The following is a 24,084-nucleotide window of genomic DNA, read 5'->3' on the forward strand; positions in this document are numbered from 1 at the left end:
CCTTGGAGTTTTCAAAATAAAGAAAAAAAAAAGAGTATATCAGAGAGCATTTGATCTGAGAATTTGATTTACACAGGAAGCCTCTCCTTAAATTAGCAGTTGTGACGTCACAAAGGAGGAATTATAATGTCTGAAGATGATGGTTATAAGCTGAGAGGTGGGTGAAACCTGAGCATTATGAGAGATACCTGCCACGTGATTAGTATTTTTGGTTCAGGAAGAAGTTGTGTTTGGTTAAGGGGTTTAAGGTGAATATTATGGCGCCCAAATCCATCACACATTTTCAAGTCTTCTCTTTAAACATTTACATGAAATTTCTCATGGTGAATTTAAGTGTAAAATAGTAACTTAGGCACTTGGTCATCTCTTGAGCACTATCATTGAACATCAACCTTTTTTCTTTTTCATTCAGTGTCTTAGCTAGTATAAGATAATTGATTTTCCAATGTCCATTCCATCTATCACATCTACACTTGTCTTTTTCAAAAGTTTCCCTCACCTTAATGATTAATAACTGAAGTGGGAGCATCTAATTGTTTTACTGTGAGGCCAGCAATTCATTCGGGATCTTTTTATGCTTTGGCATAAAGAGCTGTCTGATGTATGGCCCATGTGGAAAAGAGAAGGGAGTGTTACACATGAACTGTAGCTTTTACAATTCCCATAAGTGCATGGAAAAAAAATAAGGTAATTATTCACTGAAGAAAAACAACCGTACAACACAAAAATGCAATCATATCTCTCAGTGAAAAATATTTACATAGCTGTAATGTTGACTTTTAACAGAAAACCCAGAGAATCTAAATTGGGAAAAAGAAAAAGGAGCATTTATGTTTCTTGGAGGTGACATGTGTCAGTTTGGGGAAATATCATGGAGCTGTATTACTTTCCTGTTTCTTCAGTAGCAAATTATCCCAAAGCCAGGGGCCTACAACAATATACATGTCTTATCTTACAGTTCTGGAGTTTAGAAGTCTAAATGGTTCTAACTGGGCTAAAATCAAGGTGTCAAGCAGGCTGTCTTCCTTCTGGAGGCTCTAAGGGAATCTGTGTCCTTGCCTTTTCCAGTAACTAGAGGCTGCCTTCATGACTTGGATTTTGACACCTTCCTTCACCTTCAAAGTATATCACTTCAACCTCTGATTTCTTTGTTACATCTGCGTTTTCTGACTCTTCCTTGCTCCATCCTTTGTAAGAACCTGCTGGTTATATTGGACCAGCCTGGATAACCCAGGTTAGTCTCCCCCATCTCAGTATCCTCAAGGAAATCACACCTGTAAGTTGCCTTTTAGAATGAAAGGTGACATGCTCACATATTGTAGGAATAGGCCATGGTCATCTTTGAGGAACATTATTCTGCCAACTACAAGAGTTAATATTCTCAATGGACAGATCAGAATATGACCCAGAAGCATGTTATTTAAAAATATAGAGGTAAATTCCAGAAGAAATCACAAATAGGGTTGGTGGTGGTTGAATCAATGAAACTGGAGCCATGGTTGAAGAGACAGGGCCAGGGACAGTGGTCTTTGCTGTCAGCCTGTGTGATTACTGGAAAGTTTAAACCGATTTGCATCTAATGCTGCTATAAAGAGTAAAAGCAACTGTCAGATAAACCCCTAATACCTAATATTAAAATCTAGGTTGAGCCCTGGACTCAGTATTTATATTTGTCCTTATGCCCCCATTGCTTCTAGATGAAGAGCTAAGGTGGGACCATTTGTGCTCATGACCATGATGTCATCCCACTTCTTCTGCTTCATGAATTTATCTCGTTCCTGTCTCCCCAGCAGGATGTGAGCACACAGGAGGCAGGGTGGTGTTTGTGGCTTCTTGGGGTTGCTTCTTGTCTACTTCTATTTTTTACATTGTCAGGGCCTGTCCTGAGTTGTTATTCACTAAAGACTCACAGAATGGATGTGTGAACACACAGATGAGACAAAGGACAGGATTCTGAAAGTTCTACCCAATGTTCTTTCTAAACACAAGGTTTGTTGGGTGCCAGAATGGTGGTTTCCCACATTCTCATCTCCTGTTCATACGAAGTCTTTTCATATATCTGCAAAAAAAAAAAAAAATAGAAAACCATCATAAATCTAAATAAATTTAACTCAAAAAAGGTCTCATGGGGCTTCCCTGGTGGCACAGTTGTTGAGAGTCTGCCTGCCGATGCAGGGGACACAGGTTCGTGCCCAGGTCTGGGAGGATCCCACATGCCGTGGAGCGGCTGGGCCCATGAGCCATGGCCGCTGAGCCTGTGCATCCGGAGCCTGTGCTCCGCAACAGGAGAGGCCACAACAGTGAGAGACCCACGTAACGCAAAAAAAAAAAAAAAAGTCTCCTATTTTGAGATAACTTGCCTTGCCTTTTTTCTCTACTTAAAATTCCTTTTATAAAATAATAGTAATAATGAGGGTAGTGTGTTATTTTTAATTTCTTACTTGGCAGTATGGAAGGTTGAGAACCCAATATGCAGGACTCCTAGATTATGGTCACTTGTTGAAATTGTAAGGACCTGTGAAATTCAGTCTGGAAACATCTGATCAAAGGCTGGCTCTCGAGATCTCTACCCCTCCTGGGTTCCTGCTTCTCACTATATGGTTCCATGTTCTGAGTTCACAGCTCCTCTGGTCAGTTCCCCTCTATATTTTAGGACAATGACTTTTCTTGTGGTACCTTGTTCAATAATTATTGGGTGTCTAAATTAATGAGTGAGTAGATGTCTTCAAGCTAAGAATGTGGGTAGATGAGAAATCATTTTGAATGGTGTTTAAGAATCCAATTTTTATTGATTGTAATATATAACTATATGGCCAGGAACATAGAAAAACCTGCATTTTAGGAATGGCTCCTGCCTTGTGGCTGGGAAGGAGTTTAGGAAGAGGGCCCTGGACACAGCATCTCACCATGAAGAGCTGAGGGAGAGAGATAAGATGGTGCTGGAGGGGGAGGCTGGGACAAAGAAGCCAAGGAAGAGGAGCCTGACATTTTGGGGGCCAATTTCACTGTTTCCTCAGATAACCTTAAAACTTGTTTTGTAGAGCGACAATTTTAGACTCCTGAAAACATTGGGAAGCCTCAACATACCAATTGAAATAAATACTCCATTCAGTTCTGGACATTTTTGAACAATTGTAGTCCAATTCATTTTTAAGTAAATTAAGTTTGGAAATTTCAAAAGGTCCCCATAATGGTCATTGATATTCTTTTTTTTTTTTTTGGAGATTTACATTTTTTTTTCAACATCTTTATTGGAGTATAACGGCTTCACCATGGTGTGTTACTTTCTGCTTTATAACAAAGTGAATCACCTATACATACATCCCCACATACACTCCCTCTTGCATCTCCCTCCCACCCTCCCTATCCCACCCCTCTAGGTGGTCACAAAACACCAAGCTAATCTCCCTGTGCTATGCAGCTGCTTCCCACTAGCTATCTATTTTACAGTTGGTAGTGTATATATATCCATGCCACTCTCTCACTTCATCTCAGCCTACCCTTCCCCCTCCCTGTATCCTCAAGTCCAATCTCTACTTTGGCGTCTTTATTCCTTTCCTGACCCTAGGTTCCTCAGAGCCATTTTTTTGGTTTGTTTTTAGATTCCATATATATGTGTTAGCATACAGTATTTGTTTTTCTCTTTCTGACTTACTTCACTCTGTATGACTGACTCTAGGTCCATCCACCTCACAACAAATAACTCAATTTTGTTTCTTTTACGGCTCAGTATTATTCCATTGAATATATGTGCCTCATCATTTTTACCCATTCATCTGTTGATGAACACTTAGCTTGCTTCCATGTCCTGGCTATTATAAATAGAGCTGCAATGAACATTGTGGTACATGACTCATTTTCAATTTTGGTTTTCTTAGGGTATATGCCCAGTAGTGGGATTGCTGGGTTATGTGGCAGTTCTATTTTTAGTTTTATAAAGAAAGTTCACACTCCTCTCCATACTGGCTGTATCAGTTTACATTCCCACCAACAGTGCAAGAGGGTTCCCTATTCTCCACACCCTCTCCAGCATTTATTGTTTGTAGATATTTTGATGATGGCCATTCTGACTGGTGTGGGGTGATACCTCATTGTAGTTTTGATTTGCATTTCTCTAATGATTAGCGATGTTGAGCATCCTTTCATGTGTTTCTTGGCAATCTGTATATCTTCTTTGGCAAAATGTCTATTTAGGTCTTCTACCCATTTTTGGATTGGGTTGTTTGTTTTTTTACATTGAGCCGCATGAGCTGCTTGTATATTTTGGAGATTAATGCTTTGTCAGTTGCTTCATTTGCAAATATTTTCTCCCATTCTGAGGGTTGTCTTCTCGTCTTGTTTATGATATCCTTTGCTGTGCAAAAGCTTTTAAGTTTCATTAGGTCCCATTTGTTTATTTTTGTTCTCATTTCCATTTCTCTAGGAGGTGGGTCAAAAAGGATCTTGCTGTGATTTATGTCAAAGACTGTTCTGAATATGTTTTCCACTAAGATGTTTAGAGTGTCTGGCCTTACATTTAGGTCTTTAATCCATTTTGAGTTTATTTTTGTGTATGGTGTTAGGAAGTGTCTTAATTTCATTCTTTTACATGTAGCTGTCCAGTTTTCACAGCACCACTTATTGAAGACGTTATCTTTTCTCCACTGTATATTCTTGCCTCCTTTATCAAAGGTAAGGTGACCATACGTTTGTGGGTTTATCTCTGGGATTTCTATCCTGTTCCATTGATCTATATTTCTGCTTTTGTGCCAGTAACATATTGTCTTGATTATTGGAGCTTTGAGTGTAGTCTGAAGTCAGGGAGCCTTATTCCTCCAGCTCCGTTTTTCTCTCTCAAGATTGCCTTTGCTATTCAGGGTCTTTTTTGTTTCCATACAAATTGTGAAATTTTCTGTTCTAGTTCTGTGAAAAATGTTATTGGTAGTTTGATATGGATTGCATTGAATCTGTAGATTGTTTTGAGTAGGATAATCTTTTTCACAATGTTGATTCTTCCAGTCCAAGAACATGGTATATCTCTCCATCTGTTGTATCATCTTTAATATCTTTCATCAGTGTCTTATAGTTTTCTGCATACAGGTCTTTTATCTCCTTAGGTAGGTTTATTCCTAGGTATTTTATTCTTTTTCTTGCAATGGTAAATGGGGGTGTTTCCTTAATTTCTCTTTCAGATTTTTCATCATTAGTGTGTAGGAATGCCAGAGATTTCTGTGCATTAATTTTGTATCCTGCTACTTTACCAAATTCATTGATTAGCTCTAGTAGTTTTCTGGTGGCATCTTTAGGGTTCTCTATGTATAGTATCATGTCATCTGCAAACAGTGACAGCTTTACTTCTTCCTTTCCAAACTGGATTCCTTTTATTTCTTTTTCTTTTTTGATTGCTGTGGCTAAAACTTCCAAAACTATGCTGAATAATAGTGGTGAGAGTGGAGAGTTTTGTCTTGTTCCTGATTTTAGTGGAAATGGTTTCACTTTTTCATGACTGAGAATGATGTTGGCTGTGGGTTTGTCATATATGGCCTTTAATATGTTGAGGTAACTTCCCTCTATGTCTACTTTCTGGAGGGTTTTTATTGTAAATTGGTGTTGAATTTTGTAGAAAGCTTTTTCTTCATCTATTGAGATGATCATATGGTATTTCTCCTTCAATTTGATAATATGGGTTATCACATTGATTGATTTGCTTATATTGAAGAATCTTAGCATTCCTGGAATAAACTCCACTCGATCATGGTTTATAATCCTTTTAATGTGCTGTTGGATTCTGCTTGCTAGTATTTTGTTGAGGATTTTTGCCTTTATGTTCAGCAGTGATATTGGCCTGTAGTTTTCTTTCTTTGTGACATCTTTGTCTGATTTTCATATGAGGGTGATGGTGGCCTTCTAGAATAAGTTTGGCAATGTTCCTCTCTGCTATATTTTGGAAGAGTTTGAGAAGGATAGTTGTTAGCTCTTCTCTAAATGTTTGATACAATTCACCTGTGAAGCCATCTGGTCCTGAGATTTTGTTTGTTGGAAAATTTTTAGTCATGGTCGCAATTATAGTGCTTGTGATTGGTCTGTGTATATTTTCTATTTCTTCCTGGTTCAGTCTTGGAAGGTTGTGCTTTTCTAAGAATTTGTCCATTTCTTCTAATTTGTCCATTTCATTGGCATAAAGTTGCTTGCAGTAATCTCTCATTATCCTTTGTATTTCTGCAGTGTCACTGTTACTTCTCCTTTTTCATTTCTAATTCTATTGATTTGAGTCTTCTCCCTTTTTCTCTTCATGAGTCTGGCTAATGGTTTATCAATTTTTTTTTATCTTCTCAAAGAACCAGCCTATAGTTTTATTTATCTTTGTTATTGTTTCCTTCATTTCTTTTTCATTTATTTCTGATCTGATCTTTATGATTTCCTTCCTTCTGCTAACTTTGTTTTTTTGTTGTTGTTCTTCTTCTTTCTCTAATTGCTTTAGCTGTAAGGTTAGGTTGTTTATTTGAGGTGTTTCTTATTTCTTGAGGTAAGATTGTATTCATATAAACTTCCCTCTTAGAACTGCTTTTTCTGGATCGCATAAGTTTTGGATTGTCGTGTTTTCATTGTCATTTGTTTACAGGTATTTTTGATTTCCTCTTTGATTTTTTCAGGATCTCTTGGTTATTAACTAATGTATTGTTTATCCTCTATGTATTTTTTACAGATTTTTTCCTATAATTGATATCTAGTCTCATAGTGTTGTTGTTGGAAAATATGCTTGATATGATTTCAATTTTCTTAAATTTACCAAGGTTTGATTTGTGACCCAAGATATGATCTCTCCTGGAGAATATTCCATGAGCACTTGAGAAGAAAGTGTATTCTGTTGTTTTTGGATAGAATGTCCTATAAATATCAATTGTCATTCTTGTTTAATGTATCAGTTAAAGCTTGTGTTTCCTTATTTCTTTTCATTTCAGATGATCTGCCCATTGGTGAAAGTGGGGTGTTGAAGTCCCCAACTATGAATGTGTTACTCTCAATTTCTCCTTTTATGGCTGTTAGTATTTGCCTTATGTATTGAGGTGCTCCTATGTTGGGTGCATAAAAATTTGCAATTGTTATAACTTCTTCACGGATTGATAATTGATCATTATATAGTGTCCTTCTTTGTCTCTTGTAATAGTCTTTATTTTAACATCTATTTTGTCTGATATGAGAATTTCTACTCCAGTTTTCTTTTGATTTCCATTTGCATGGAATACTTATTTCCATCCCCTTACTTTCAGACTGTATGTCTCCCTAGGTCTGAAGTGGGTCTCTTGTAGACAGCATATATACAAGTCTTGTTTTTGTATCCATTCAGCCAGTCTATATCTTTTGGTTGGAGCATTTCATCCATTTACATTTAAGGTAATTATCGATATGTATGTTCCTATTCCCATTTTCTTAATTGTTTTTGGTTTGTTATTGTAGGTCTTTTCCATGTCTTGTGTTTCCTGCCTAGAGAAGTTCCTTTAGCATTTGTTGTAAAGCTGATTTGGAGGTGCCGAATTATCTTAGCTTTTGCTTGTCTGTAAAGTTTTTAATTTCTCCATTGAATCTGAATGAGATCCTTCATGGGTATTGTAATTTTGGTGGTAGGTTTTCCCCTTTCATCACTTTAAATATGTCCTTCCACTCCCTTCTGGCTTGCAGAATTTCTGCTGAAAGAGCAGCTGTTAACCTTATATAGATTCCCTCATGTTATTTGTTGTTTTTCCCTTGCTGCTTTTAATATTTTTCTTTGTATTTAATTTGTGATAGTTTGATTCATATGTGTCTTGACATGTTTCTCCTTGGATTTATCCTGTATGGCTCTCTCTGTGCTTCCTGCACTTGATTAACTATTTCCTTTCCCATATTATGGAAGTTTTCAACTATAATCTCTTCCAATATTTTCTCAGTCCTTTTTTTTTTTTTTTTCCTCTTCTTCTTCTGGGACCTCTATAATTTGAACATTGGTGTGAATAATGTTGTCCCAGAGGTCTCTGAGACTGTCCTCAATTATTTTCATTCTTTTTTCTTTATTCTGCTCTGCAGTAGTTATTTCCACTATTTTATCTTCCAGGTCACTTATCCATTCTTCTGCCTCAGTTATTCTGCTATTGATCCCATCTAGAGTCTTTTTCATTTCATTTATCGTGTTGTTCATCATTGCTTGTTTCATCTTTAGTTCTTCTAGGTTCTTGTTAAATGTTTCTTCCATTTTGTCTATTCTATTTCCAAGATTTTGGATATCTTTACTCTCATTATTCTGAATTCTTTTTCAGGTAGATTTCCTATTTCCTTTTCATTTGTTAGGACTGGTGGGTTTTTATCTTGCTCCTTCATCTGCTGTGTGATTTTCTGTCTTCTCATTTTGCTTATCTTACTGTGTTTGGGGTCTCCTTTTTGCAGGCTGCAGGTTCATAGTTCCTGTTTTTTTCGGTGTCTGTGCCCAGTGGATAAAGTTGTTTCAGTGGTTTGTGTAGGCTTCCTGGGGGAGGGGATTAGTGCCTGTGTTCTGGTGGATGAGGCTGGATCTTGTCTTTCTGGTGGGCAGGTCCACGTCTGCTGGTGTGTTTTGAGGTGTCTGTAGACTTATTATGATTTTAGGCAGCCTCTCTGCTAATGGGTGGGGTTGTGTTTCTGTCTTTCTAGTTGTTTGGCATAGGGTGTCCAGCACTGTAGCTTGCTGGTCGTTGAGTGAAGCTGGGTGCTTGTGTTGAGATGGAGATCTGTAGGAGATTTTTGCTATTTGATATTATGTAGAGCTGGTGGTCTCTTGTGGACCAGTGTCCTGAAGTTGGCTTTCCCACCTCAGAGGCACAGCACTGACTCCTGGATGCAGCACCAAGAGCCTTTCATCCACATGGCTCAGAATAAAAGGGAAGAAAAAGTAGAGAGAAAGATGAAAGAAAGAAAGAAAGAAAGAAAGAAAGAAAGAAAGAAAGAAAGAAAGGAGAGAGGGAGAGAGGGAGGAAGGAAGGAAGGAAGGAAGGAGGGAAGGAAGGAAAGAAAGAAAGAAGATAAAATAAAATAAAATAAAGTAAAATAAGATTATTAAAATATTAATTATTAAGAAAAAATATTTTTAAGAAAAAAACAAAGCAAAACAAAAAATGGAAGGATAGAACCCTAGGACAAATGGTGGAAGCAAAGCTATACAGACAAAATCTCTCACAGAAGCATACACATACACACTCATAAAAAGAGGAAAAGGGGAAAAAATCATAAATCTTGCTCTCAAAGTCCACCTCCTCAATTTGGGATGATTCATTGTCTATTCATGTATTCCACAGATGGAGGGTACCTCAAGTTGATGGTGGGGCTTTCATCCGCTGTTTCTGAGGCTGCTGGGAGAGATTTCCCTTTTTCTTCTTTGTTCTCACAGCTCCCGGGGCTCAGCTTTGGATTTGGCCCCGCCTCTGCGTGTAGGTCACCTGAGGCCATCTGTTCTTCGCTCAGACAGGACGGGGTTAAAGGAGTAGTTGCTTCAGGGACTCTGGCTCACTCAGGCCAGGAGGAAGGAGGGGTACGGAGTGCTGGGCGAGCCTGCGGCGGCAGAGGCCAGCGTGACGTTGCACCAACCTGTGGTGCGCTTGTGCGTTCTCCCGGGGAAGTTGTCCGTGGATCCCGGGACCCTGGCAGTGGCGGGCTGCACAGGCTCCCCGGAAGGGGGGTGTGGATAGTGACCTGTGCTCGCGCACAGGCTTCTTGGTGGCGGCAGCCGCAGCCTTAGTGTCCCATGCCCGTCTCTGGGGTCCGCGCTTTTATCCGAGGCTCGCGCCCGTCTCTGGAGCTCCTTTAAGCAGCGCTCTTAAACCCCTCTCCTCGCGCACCAGGAAACAAAGAGGGAAGACAAAGTCTCTTGCCTCTTCGGCAGGTCCAGACTTTTCCCCGGACTCCCTCCCGGCTAGCTGTGGTGCACTAACCCCCTTCAGGCTGTGCTCCTGCCGTCAACCCCAGTCCTCTCCCTGCGCTCCGACCTGAAGATAAGTATTGAAGCTAGATACTGTCAACAGAGGCTCATACTTTTTTTTTCTTAAACAAATCTGACCTCTGCTGCTTCCTAAAGAAACAAACTTTGTCTACATGTATTTTACCTATACTTTATTAGCCTCCTTTAGATGGTTAAGTCAGCATCCTTACTGTATTCCAAATAGGCCAAAAATAGTTTGGTTTTAAATGCTTCTATGACAATGTATGAGTTCAAAGTTGAGCTACTAGAATTACTACTTCACACACACAAATATACACAAAAGAAAATGATGAGCATGCTAAAACCAAATACAATTTTATTTCCTAATGGGCTGAATGAAGCATAAATATGACAAAGTGTGCCCTGGAGAATAATTATCAGCCTTCCTTCTCTAACAATATCAGGTTCTGCAAAGTCCATTGGAAAATATATGCAAATTATGTTCGCAAGAACACATTTAGAGAAAAGCAGTAATAGTTACTAAAGCAGACTATTAAGTTATATTTTATTAACTTTAGAATAGCAATGTAATCTCAAAAATCATGTCTGATTTAGCAAAGATAAATACAATTTAAATCAAATGAAATGTTATAAGCAGTGCTATAAAATGAATTTATTCTGCTAAAATATCTTCTGGAAATAAGAAACCATGTGAACAGTTAAGAAGTTCTTCCAAATTATCAAGTATAAGAACTATAATGAACACAAAAAAATACATTTATGACATGCATGCGTAGAAGATAACAGCAATATTAGTTATTCTTACTTTCTGTTTTCTATATTGATGTTTGATTTAGGTTGTTAATCTGATGTTATAAATTTCAAAATATGGCTCAACTTGGAAAGAGAAGTGTGTGTGTGTGTGTGTGTGTGTGTGTGTGTGTATTTTACTACCTAGGATTTTAATGTTTATATTATTTGGTATCATCTAACTATACAGTCTACACTTTATGTGTTAACAGTTAATACTTGGAGTTGATAACTCTAAGTTGGTTGAAAATTTAAAAATAAGAAAAAAATGTGTTCATCATGTTCATCACAAGATTACTTTTGTTCTTAATATATATGACTATACTGTATGCCTACTCAATCATGTGCCTATATCCATTTGTCTCATTTTGGAAAATAGTACTCTAGGGAAGTGACTGTAGTAAATTGCAAATGACCCCAATTTGTCTCTCCCTCTTATTTCCATCCTTTGCCACATACTTTGCAGCATCCTGTGTGGAATGGTGATATGTATAATTTCCTGACCCTGGGCTTAGCCAAGTAGCTTGCTTCGGCCAATGGAATGTTAGCACCTGTACCTAAGTAGAAGTGTGAAAGAGGCCTGCAAGATCAGGCTTGCTCACTCTTGCCCTTCTGCTGTTGCCATGAGGTAGACATACTCAACTCTGCTTATTGGTCCCAGAAAAAAAGATGAAGGACACCAGAGCAGAGCCTAGACGAGGCCAGCCTGTATCATTCAGCCCCTGGATATGAGTGAGGACACCGGTGATCAGCCAAACCCCAAACTCAGAACTTGAGAGCTATTATAATAAAAGATTTGTTGTTTTAAGTGCTGCATTTTGGAGGTGGTTTACACAGCGATAGCCAAATGACACAGTGACAACATGACCTCCCTGATCAAAATTTCATTGTGTAGAAATGAAGAGGAAATGGAGTAGCTGTCTCTGGAAAGCAAAAACAAAGCTGCTCTGAGAAAGTTTTTTGAGTTTCTGCCCCTCACAAGATTGCAGAAAAAAAATGATCATAGTGCAAATACTAAGACTAGTTTTGCCTACAGCTCTTTAACTTACATTGCCCATTCATATTAATTTTCTCATATGACCGTCCAGAAACACATAGTAGATGGAGCTGATATTTTCTTCCACTTTTTTTTAAATAGCTGTCCTCTGGTAGAGTCAAAATCAAACCCAAGTCTTCGCAACCCTGGTTCATTTTCCCATTCCTGACTTTCCTTAGTACATTTTCACACAATAGAACGTAACTAAGAAAAGCAGAACAGGAAGTCCAAATGACAGTGACAAATACAAACAATGCTATCACACAGTAGCAATAAAAAAAAAAAATTGCATTTCTGAAGATTGGACAAAGTGAACTCATCCAAGACATGGCACAGGGAAAGGGCAGGTTTCAAGAACTACTTGGAGTTCATTCAGCAGTATAAACCCTGAGCCTCATCCTGAGCTCTATCCTAAACCAGGCTTTTCAGTCACCTGTATGCTTTATGCCCCTCTGAGTGCAATTTATGGTTACAAAAAAAAAACACTGAGATCAAGCAGTTATTAGGGTTCTGTGAGTCTTAATCTAAAATCACTTGCAATAGCATTTGTGTTGTTGAGAGAAGTCTCACCAATACTGTATCAGAAACTTTGAATTAATTCTAAAACCCACCAAGTCACGTTTACCTGCAGGGGGGGAATCGGTTCAAAAGAGCTCCTATTTGACAATCAATGAATCTATCTTTTCCTCTGTGAGACAGGGTCCAGTTAGAACAATTAAAAATAAAAGCAAAAATGAAATCTTCAAAGAAAGTTTTAGGAAGAATAAAGTAATTAGGATTTTTAAAACTAATTGAATCCCAAATAAATACATAGATATTTCTTAATCAATAAAGAAACAATTAATTTTTAAACTTAACAGAAATGAAAAGGAAGAAATATGAAAAAGAAAAACAGAGGGAATATAAACTAAAGTGTGTCCTCTCTTCTTATGCAATCAATTTACCAAACATGTATGAATCCTGACTTTAAATATATAATCTTCTCAGTATATGTTTTAAAAACAAAATTATCTGTATGCTGATTATTTTTATATAATGCATATCTTACTTTTGAGTACAGGCTATGTGACTATTATTAAAGTACAATTATGGTCTCTTATATTCCATTTCTTATCATGTTATTGCCCCAATTTTTGAAAATAGAAGGTTAATATTAAAATAAAATGAAAGTAATGACAGAAGTAGTTGTGAAAACACAAAGTATCCTATATCTTTAAATTTCAGTTTTAATTGGTTGAATTCTATATCTGTATATGTTACATTTTCACTTCGAAAACATAAACAAAATAAACAAAAATTCCATTCCCTACAATGCTGTTTAATTCCCAGGTAACATGAATCAAAGTCCACAACTAAGCTCAAAGGTTTAATATCATTAAATAATACACATTGCCAATTTAAAACTAATTCTATGCAGCTTAAGAATTTCAGTTATTTCCAAATATTCTTCAGATGACAATCTACCTAAGGCACATTTCAAAAATTAAGTCTGAAATTAAAATAGACAAAATTCTCTACAGGAAAATAGTCATATCTTGCTGTAAGAAGCTGCTGGTAGATTTTAGAAAGAAAGAAGAAAAAGGGAAATACAGGAACAAGTCCAATCTTAGATGTTCTTAGGGTCAATTACATATTCATGGCTAAGCACAACTTGGTTCTTGTGAGTGACACACAATATTGCACTGTCCAGAAATTATATGACACACAACAGATCATATCCCATCATCTCACATGGTTACCATTTTCTGTTGTGCGGTGGGAACACCTACTTTCTTAGCAACTTTCAAGTGCACGGTACAGCATACAGTAGCATTGTCTGTTTTAACCAGAGTTGCACTCCTTCATTCTCTGACAGAGCTAAAGTTTTGTTGAAGAAAGCAATTCATTGGTTAAATAAATAAATAAGGAAAATGACCTAATTCGTCTTAATATTAAATAATTAAAATATTAGTCTTAATGTGGTTATAAATATATAAGCAATTTTTCATTGGAGAATTGAGTTTAAAGAAGTAGCACAGTTCTTCAGATGATTAAATTTATAAAAGTTCTCTTGTTTGAATTGTCATAATCCTCCACTTCATTTTCGAAGTGAAAATGTAACATATACAGATATAGAATTCAACCAATTAAAACTGAAATTTAAAGATATAGAATACTTTGTGTTTTCACAACTACTTCGATCATTACTTTCCAACTGGGCTTTTATTTAAAAACTGTCTCAGAATATATATTAAAAATACTCTCCAGATATAAAATGTTTTTTAACTTTGTTATAATTAGGACAAGACAGACAAAAATGGAAATGGACAAGTTGTAAAGATCAGACTCACCAGATTACAACGGGGAGCCAGGACGTATTTAAGAAACAGGTCTAAGAGTAAACTTTTGAAAATCAAACCTAATCAAACATTATTCTCAGGTCACTGAATTCTCACATTTTTGATGAAGTAACAAATACGATGGCAGCATAATAGCATTAACAATCTAGTTAGTGCTAGTGTCATCTTTCTAAAGTACAGCTCAGTATTTTCACTTTTCTGCTTTCAACCCCACAGTGGCTTTATAGGAAACTTAAAATCCAGAGTCCCTGACCTATCCCTGCATGGCCCCTTTTTTCTGATGTCATTATATTCTTTGTCTGCATATATTCCAGTTTGCTCTCCTGTTAGAATAGTCTCCCTGAGGCAGTGATTCTCCCTCTTGGCCTGTTCACCCACCACCGCAACAGTCCTAGTCTGATACTTAAGTGCTATTAAAAATACCAGTTGACTGTCAGAATGACTGACTCTCTGACTGACAGAATCGTACAGAATTGGAAAGCCAAGTTTTAAGATGATTGTTTTTGCAAGCATTTAGTCAGAAAACGGAAGCTGGAAAGTCCTGGGTCTATTTTTGAGTTCTTTTTATCAATTTTTTTTTTTTTTTTTTTTTTTTTTGCGGTACACGGGCCTCTCACTGTTGTGGCCTCTCCCGTTGTGGGGCACAGGCTCCAGACGCGCAGGCTCAGGGGCCATGGCTCACGGGCACAGCCGCTCTGCAGCATGTGGGATCTTCCCAGACCGAGTCACAAACCCGTGTCTCCTGCATTGGCAGGTGGACTCTCAACCACTGCGCCACCAGGAAAGCCCATAAATTTCTATTTTTTAAGCCACCCAGTCTGTGGAATTTTTTTTGGCAGCTGTAGGGATCTACTTGGAACCCCATAGGTGGTATGAAAATTATTTTAAGCTGAAGATTTGAGATTCAACAGCAGACAGAGGTTTTCTCAGATCTTTACTTATCTGACCAAAAACAACAACTTCTGAGACATGAGGCTGTCATAAATTCCCACTTTGGAGAGTCTACTCCCAGGAGAAAGACCAAGAGAAAATGTACCATAAGTCCCCTCTCTGGGAAAGCTTCATGGCCATGAAAAAGATAGAAAGACCACTCACACCTGCATAAACAAACATATCACAGACTTTATCTCTCATTAGTTCTCCTTCCCCACCCCCTTTCCCCCACTAAATAAGGTACCTAAGCCTCTAACTTTAACCATTTAGTAAGCTGCCTATTTCTTTTGTTAGTTTCCATATGCATACAAGCAAACCATTTTTCTCCAGTTAAAGGGTCCTTTGTCAATTTAATTTGCTGGTCCACAGGAACTGAAATTGAGAGGATGAAGGAAAAGTTTTTCCTTCCCAACAAAGCCCTAGCAAAAAATAGCACTGTATACTACACAGAAAAGTAAACAAGGGGATGGATGCTATCCATGACTTTAAAGGCCGTAGGAAATGTCTTTGAAGCGGTGACATTTGAGCTGAGAGATGAATTAAAAGGTGATTTGAGGGAGCTGACCTTTGAGCCACTAATTAATTAGAAGGTGATTTGGGGAAAGACAAATTATAAAGTGCAAAGCCCCTAAGGTGGCACAAGCTTGGTGTGCTCTGAGAATGAAAAGGCCAGAGCAAGTGGAGGAAACTGTGGTTGGGGATGAGGAAGGCAAGTAAGTGACAGGCCACCACATGTCATCGGGCTTCGTAGGCAGGGAAAAGAGTTTGGTTTTCATCATCACTCTGAGAAAAGCCATTGAGGATTATTAAGCAATCCACTTAAGGCAAGTTTAAGTGAAAATGTTGTAAAAGGCACACAGAGAGGGCTTTATGTACTAAATACACCTGAAGTATAAATTATCCTGTTAAAAATGGAGTAGCCATCTTTTTTCAAAATCCCATTTTTATTTTTTATGTTATGCTCAAAACTTTCTAATAAAAATTGCATTAGCGTACTTTACTTTATTTTACAGAGAGGAAATTTATTTCTAAACTACCTTATCAAAATGAGAAGCATGCCCAGAGATAAGCTGTACTATATCTCTCATTTTTTAATTCCATTTAAGTCAAACTGGTTTAGTATTTCCTAGTCATAAAGCCCAAAACTATTTGATTTATTGGACTATAGAATAAACAAAATGGATGCTTTCAACTGATAGTTTGTTAATTTTTGCTTAAGTAGTTTTTCTGCTGATATGGCAACATAATATGGGAACACAAATTGGTACAAGAATCTATCATAGAGTGTTAAAATTTTTTAATTGATTGTTGTTAGTAAAATGTAATAAAGGAAGTATTTTTTGAAGGAAATTATTTAGAAGGAAAATACTAGACCACTAATAAATTGTCCTTAGCATGAGAGCTGAGTATCTGAAGAAATTGCATTTTAGAAACCTCCAAGGAAGAGCTCAGCTCTGTTTTTATTATTTAGTTATCAATTGGGTGCATTATACTTATAATCTAAAGTGAGTACTGATCACATTTTCTTTTGATTTATTATGGTAAACAAATTTAAATGTCACACATAGTTGTAGGTGGGTGAGTGGATATTCACTAAGACCTCTGCAGAAGCTTTAAAGCAGTGATGGGCAGTAACTCCTTGGTATAGTAAATATATTCTTCATAGAAATTTAGGTGGTGTTCAGTATTCAGTAGTGTGTATATGCATTATGTATTAATTCTTATCAGAATATGGACATCTCCGAGCCCAAAATAGCCATGAATACTGAGAGCAATAGGTTTACTGGGCTGTTCCATCTAGTAATAGGTTGTAAATAATGGACTTTATATTTGCACTCATAGTTATCACACTTAATTTTTTTCTCTGACATAGGTCCTTTATATCAGACTGTAATTTCTCCAATTTAATTGCTTTGCAAAATGTGCAATTATATAACCGACCAAAGCTATAAGGTACTGAAATTCTTTGACTTAAACACATTTTTCTCCCCAAACTAACAAGGTTATTTGTATAGTGAAAACTGCAGTCTGTTTACTTAGAATACAGGGAGGAAAAACAGAACACGGAAAAATTAATGGGAATCGCCCACTTTGTCACAGGCACTTATGCCATTTTCTCCAAGTCTTCATGGAATTTTCACACTTTCTTCAGTTGGTTATTATTAACATGGCATAATTCACAATGCTAGTCGTTTAGAAATCAAAGCCATGCCTGGTCCTATAAATCACTATCACAGAGAAGTAAAATTTGTTAACCCAAAGTCAATAGCATGAGAACACATTTAGCTATTTTCCCACAATGATAATAGAAAAAATAAAAATAATAAACAAAAAGGTAGTAGTTATAATTTTCAGTTTTCTCATAGTTTTCAAAGCTTCTTGTAAACTTTCTCACTTAATCTTTCTACCATACTTTAAGGTGTGCATTAATCTGATTTTCATTTTATAAGTAAAAATATTACTATGCAAGTGAGTTTTTTCAAAACCACATACGAAATACCTTGCAGAGTAAGGGCTTAAGCATGGGACTTTGATATCTAAATATTTCCTATTTTATTATAACAGTTTTGGGAAATAGGAGATCTTCACTGAGACACCCCACAACATGCTTTGGTGAAGACTTTTAAGCTGAAATTAAAAGGTAAGTCCAAACACACATTTTCTCTATGCAAAGCTAGCTCACATTTATAGAACCTTTATTTGGGATCCATTCACACCACATATCCTGACAGGACCAACTTGCTCGTACCTACAGAACCAAGCACCCAACACCTGAAAACTATCTTGGAATTCTTCTGCAAAATGACCATTCCATAATCAGTATCAACACATTAAGATGTTTCTTGTAATTTTATTCTTTAAATAATGAAGAAGATGTATTTGAATGCAAAACACTTTATCTGATTTTCTAAACATATACCTCTAAAGCAACAAGATATCCCAAAAGTAATTTGATTATTACATCCAAACATTTCCATGGGCAAAGAACATAGAAACACAAACCATTTTCTGTTGATAAGAGCACTTCAATTGCCAGACTTTCTCTAATGAAATGTTGTTTGCTTGTTTTTTTTTTAATTTATTTTTGGCTGCTTTGGGTCTTCGTTGCTGCACGCAGGCTTTCTCTAGTTGCGGTGAATAGGGGCTACTCTTCATTGCAGTGTGTGAGCTTCTCGTTGCAGTGGCTTCTCACTCTTGTTGCAGAGCACAGGCTCTAGGGTGCACGGGCTTCAGTAGTTGTGGCATGTGGGCTCAGTAGTTGTTACTCACGGGCTCTAGAGTGCAGGCTCAGTAGCTGTGATGCACAGGCTTAGCTGCTCTGTGCCATGTGGGATCTTTCCTCACCAGGGCTACGAACCCGTGTCCCCTGCACTGGCAGGCAGATTCTTAACCACTGAGCCACCAGGGATATCCTCTAGTAAAATGTTTTAAATGATAGAATGTGACAGGTTTTTCTCCACATCTAGAATTATCAACATTCTATTCCTATGTAAAGGCAAGCAAGTCATTAATTATCATCAATAGTGAATTACATTGAGAATCAGCAAGCTTCCAATATGTAATCAAAGACAGCCATCTATGTAGAATACAACCTATTATCAGGACAGAGCCATTGTGTAGAGTAGGTCAGAGATAAGTACAACAGAAAGTGTGTCAGGCTACAATAATCTAAGATTGGGAAGCATTAACTGCTTTTTACTAAGGTCAATCTACAAATCTATTTTACCATTTTTTTTAAGTGTTGAGCCTGCTGTAGAGCAGGGTATGTTCAAACCTCTCAACCATTTCCAAAGACATCAGTGAGCCCTGGGAATATGTTCCTAGTTGTGTCATGGCAGAGGGAAAACTATTTAAAAATTGGTTCATCCTCTTGATTTGCAGCCCTATTATAAATCTTATTGTCTATTGTCTATTTTCTTTCCTCGTTTTGATTTTTGCCTGCATGGTAGATTTAATTTATATTGAAAGAGACTTATAAAATTATAGAGAACAAAAAGTGTTGAGTTATGAACTGTCTTGCAGGAACTCCTTCTTACTTCTTTTTAATAATAATGATGACACAAAAGACAGATGAACGCTATAGTCCTGTGCTTTTGTTATGCTATCTGTTATACTATACTACACTATACTATGTTGTAATATACTATACTATATAATGCTGATAAATAATATTAACTGTTTAACCATTTATTTTCCTTGTATTTTTCCCTAAATAGAGCTCTATCTGTCTAAGTTTCTTTCTTCATTTGTATAACAACTATATAATTGTTTCACAATTTTAGGAAATTAGCAAAGTACTAAATAACTCTTAGTTTTAAAAAAATCCATATTACCTAAATATTAAAATACTTCTAGATACGCTCTTTCATGAACTATGAGATGAAAAGTCAAAGAGGCAAGTTCTCACAGCCCAGTGGAAAAAAATACAATTATAATACAAAATCTTGCAATAAATATATAAGTATTCATTTGAAGAAAATACTAGGAGTAAAATAAAATAACATTTCAAGGGTTTTGTTCACCTCCACTATTAATAATGCTTTGTCCTATTTTAATTTCTATTACTGTAGCCATCAGCACCAACTTTGTGGTTGGTGATTCCTTTATGCTACTTATTCTAGAAAAACATAACAGCACACATCTCTCTTATATTTTGAAGGGTTGACCATGGGAACATACAGTGAAATTTGCAATAACTGGAGTTACTTCCCCATCCTTTTAAGACCTGTGAACCTGAAATAGGATCATATTGACACCTCTACTTAAACTATTCTTTCAAAGGTCATCCATCACTTTCTCATTAACAAAACCGATAGCTTGATGATCCATCATAGGTGGGTGTGGTGCAAAGAGTGGGAGCAAAGAAGCTTTGTTGATCTGTGGAGGCAGAAGGAGGCATTTGGAGATACCAAGGAGACGTGATCTGTCATACAAGATATCAGAATGGTAGAAAATATGAGAAAAGGAGATCCAGAAATCTGCATGGAAATTTGTGTAATGCTTTGGCTAGTCTTTGGCTGATTGTAAGTGCAAATGTACAGGGTAAGACTCCATGAGATGAGGCAAAAAACAAAATTTTAAATCAACATCTATCTGGAAATGTGACCTGAATAACTGCTAGACTTCATAAAAGGATGAAAAATATTCATATACAAACTAGCCAGAGTTGAAAGACCACTTCTACATCATGGACATTGAGTAATATCCCCAAAACATTACAGTGTAAGAAAGAGATATTATAGATCTAGGTCAAGGCAACTCTAGAACTGCCCTAACATTGCTGAACAACAGGATTTTATTAAACAGGCTGATCTTCGATTAAATTAACTGCCTATAAACAAACCCAACACTCTATTAGGGAAGACAATAAAATAGAGCTACTCAACATTATAGCACAATGTCTAACAACCAATAAAAAATAAGTTCTGGACATCTGGAACATCAGGGAAATGTTACCAACAAATAATTAATAGGGAATAAATAGGGAATCTCAATAAAGACATGGAAACTATACAAATTAAACAAATGGAAGTTCTAGTGTTAAAAATGTAACATCTATAGTGCAAATTTTATTGGGTGGACTTGACAGTAGATTAAACACTATGAAAATGAACTTAAGTGACTTTGAAGACAGACAGTGAAAATATCCAAAGCAAGCAGACAAAAAATGTTGGAAAAAAATTGAACAGAGCCTCATTGAACTGTGAGACATTATTACGAGACCTAAAATATATGATTGGAGTATCACAATAAAAAGAGAGAAAAATTGCTAAAGAAATAGTAGCTAAATGTTCTCAAAGAATTGCAATAAACCCCAGACAACATAACACAAAGAAAGTCATCTCAAGGTAAATCATAATTAAAATGCTGAAAACTAATGTTTGAGAAAAAAATATTGAAAGTAGCCAAAGAGAGAATTCAGATCACATGCATGGGGAAATCATGAAGAGTAATTCATAATTTCATATCAGAAACAGTGGAAACAAACAAAAATTGGAAATAACCTATTTAAAGTCCTGTGGTTGTGGGGAGAAATCTAGAATTCTATACAAAACAAAAATAGCCTTAAAAAAAAAGCCAGACAAAAATTTTTAAATAAGAGATGTTTGAGAGAATTTGACACCAACAGAACTTACTACAAAAAGTGTTCATGGAAGCAGTATGTGACTTCTGAGCCTTGGCCTCAGAAATCTTGAGGCTTCTGCTCTCAAATTCGCTTTCTTGCTCCCCTGTGACTGCTAAAAAAAAAAAAAAATGATATAAAATGAAGCATCAAGAATTGGAGGGTGCCAGAAATGGTAAATATGTTAATAAATATAAAACGTATTTTTCTCATGTAAAAAATTAATTTTAAATGATCGACTCTTTAAAGCAGACTAATAATAATGTTTGGTGTTTAGCATACACAGAAGAAAAATATGCACGACAACACTACCACTAGGAGGGGGAATGGCACTATGCTGTTATAAGGACTTTACATTGTAAGTAAAGTAATATCATATTATTTAAAGATAGTGATGAGTTAAAGATATATATTGAAGTCTGTAGAGCAATCAATACAAAACTAAAATGAATTTGTATACTAATAAGACAATAAAATGCTTAAAAGACCAACAGTTCTTTAACTTCAGGGACCTCAGAGACACTCTACACACTTGTCAGCTTAACAATAAGGTGAATAAAACAAGTTTACCAGGTTTAACAAAATTTTAGGAAAGGTTTTCATGACACAGAATAAACAGGGAAAACAAAGCAAAAACAAAAACAACAATCTAAGGTTCTGGATTCAATAGTCTAAGAGCAGTAAATAGGATGCGTACATCAATATATTACTGGGAAGCAGCAAGGAAATTTTCTGCCTAATTTAGGCAGAGAGAATTCAGAGTGATAGCCTAATATGTGCACAGGTAATGAATAATAAGAGGAAGATTAACAAGTTCTGGGACAGGGCACGGTAGCTGGATTGAGAATGTGATGTTAGAGATATGACTGGAAAATAGAAACCTAGACAGAACTAAGGATCATAAGATTCTACCATTTCTGGAAACTACATTGTCTCTCAAATCAGAAATTTGACTAGATAGCAAGATTATCCTAAGTTATAACTTTCAAAAAATAGGTATGTCTTCCTCATCCCTTTGTGCTGGAATAACTAACACAATGTCCTTCACATACAAAGAGCTATAAAATATGAGCTCAGTGGATTTTTTTATAACTGATATGATTGGTGAGATATGTTCTATCTTCCAAGGTTATATTTCCAAACCGTGGCTGAGAATCGACCTAGACCCCTCAAATGTGTTAATATGTGTGGAAATGATCTGCACCTGGATTTTTAAAAATGACATTGAAGTCCTCAGCAAACTACTAACAGAACTGCTATCAGAGATAAATTTCTCTTCTTCCAGCTAAAGGCTTTAGAAAGCTAACTTTGGAAAGAAAGAAATATTTGGGAACTGAACATCAGATGTACATATAACAGAATGTTGAATTCACAATGTTTCTTTCATTGCAGGAAAAAAAAAAAAAGCTTCTTGAAAAAGGAATGCATCTCGCAATCCCTGGAAAGGAGTCTGACATGAGACATAATTCAATCATCATAAAATAATTTAAAAAGCACCTCACTGGGTATTAGGGAGTGATGAAATATTAAGATAAGCCAAAATAGCATGTGTCTTTTTTTAATCTAGCGGTTGTTGTGAAAATCAGAAATATAACCTAGCCTATTTGATTTTTTTAAAAAAATCTATTCTCTTTCTTAAGATAGGTAAGCAGGTAGTCATTTTGTTTTATTTTTATTAGTCTTCAAATTTTATGTATACATTTTATATACTATCTTATATGTATGACATTTTAAAATAAAACATTTTTAAAGGAATAGATATGTCAGGTACAAAGATTATTTAGTGGATGAAACTAATAATATTTGCATGTTTCTGATGAAGGCTAGGGAGAGATTTCTTATAAAAGTATCCTCAAAAGTGCAACCTGGAAGAAATAATATATAAAGGAAACAAATTCAAGGCATATCTCATTCAGTGTAGAGCAGGTTCAGTATCCAGGTGTGCAGGGTGGTGAGAAAGGGGCAGCCTCTGTGACGCAGAGGAAGAAGATGGGCAACAACCAATGGACTTCTGAGGTGCAAGGATACATCTCAGGCCCCATTTTCACCAGAAAGGATTCACAATGCCTTTTGCACATTTCAACCCACACAAAAGCTTCCACTTAGGAATTTTATAAGTAGGCTTCCCTGAACACTCCTTCCCCAGGTAGAGTTAATTGCTCCACCCTGCATCCTCCCATTTTACATTATTTTTTTTTTCTCTGAGCTCAGTACTTAGCAAGTATACCATAATATTTTTTAGGTTTGAAATGAGTATTTTACATCTTTATGTCATATATATATATATATATATATATATATATACAAACACATACATATATATATATATGTAATTAACTCTTTCAATTGAAGTATAGTTAATTTATTTACAATGCTGTGTTAGTTTCCAGTGTACAGCAAAGTGATTCAGTTATACATATATATATATATTATTTTTCAGATACTTTTCTATTATAGGTTACTACAAGACATTGAATATAGTTCCCTGTGCTATACAGCAGGTCCTTGTTGTTTATCTATTTTATATATAGTAGGGTGTATGTGTTAATCCCAAAGTCCTAATTTATCTCTCTGACCACCATTGGAAATATACTATAATTGATGTGTGTGTGTATAAAATTTCTCACTGGTTGTATTCTGAACAATTAAAGAAATTTTGAGTGGAAGATGAGTATCTAATTAATTTCTCAATGCCCAGTGCCTGAGTACATAGGTCAATCCATGTGTAAGTACCAATCTGTGAACAGAATGATCAGTGTAGTCTCCCCATTAACTTTACCTTTTTTTTTTTCATTTCCTCTTCTGTGTTTTCATGCTTCACTTTCCTTTCTGGAAAGTTCTTTTGTTTTAACTATCCAAATCTATCCTCCATAGTGGCTTTTCTCACAATTTGAATCCACAGTAGTCACCCCTCTTCTGAAATACCACAGCACTAATA

The sequence above is a fragment of the Neophocaena asiaeorientalis genome, unplaced genomic scaffold (assembly GCF_003031525.2).
Source record: "Neophocaena asiaeorientalis asiaeorientalis breed wild unplaced genomic scaffold, Neophocaena_asiaeorientalis_V1.1 scaffold55, whole genome shotgun sequence".
Classification (NCBI taxonomy): Eukaryota; Metazoa; Chordata; class Mammalia; order Artiodactyla; family Phocoenidae; genus Neophocaena; species Neophocaena asiaeorientalis.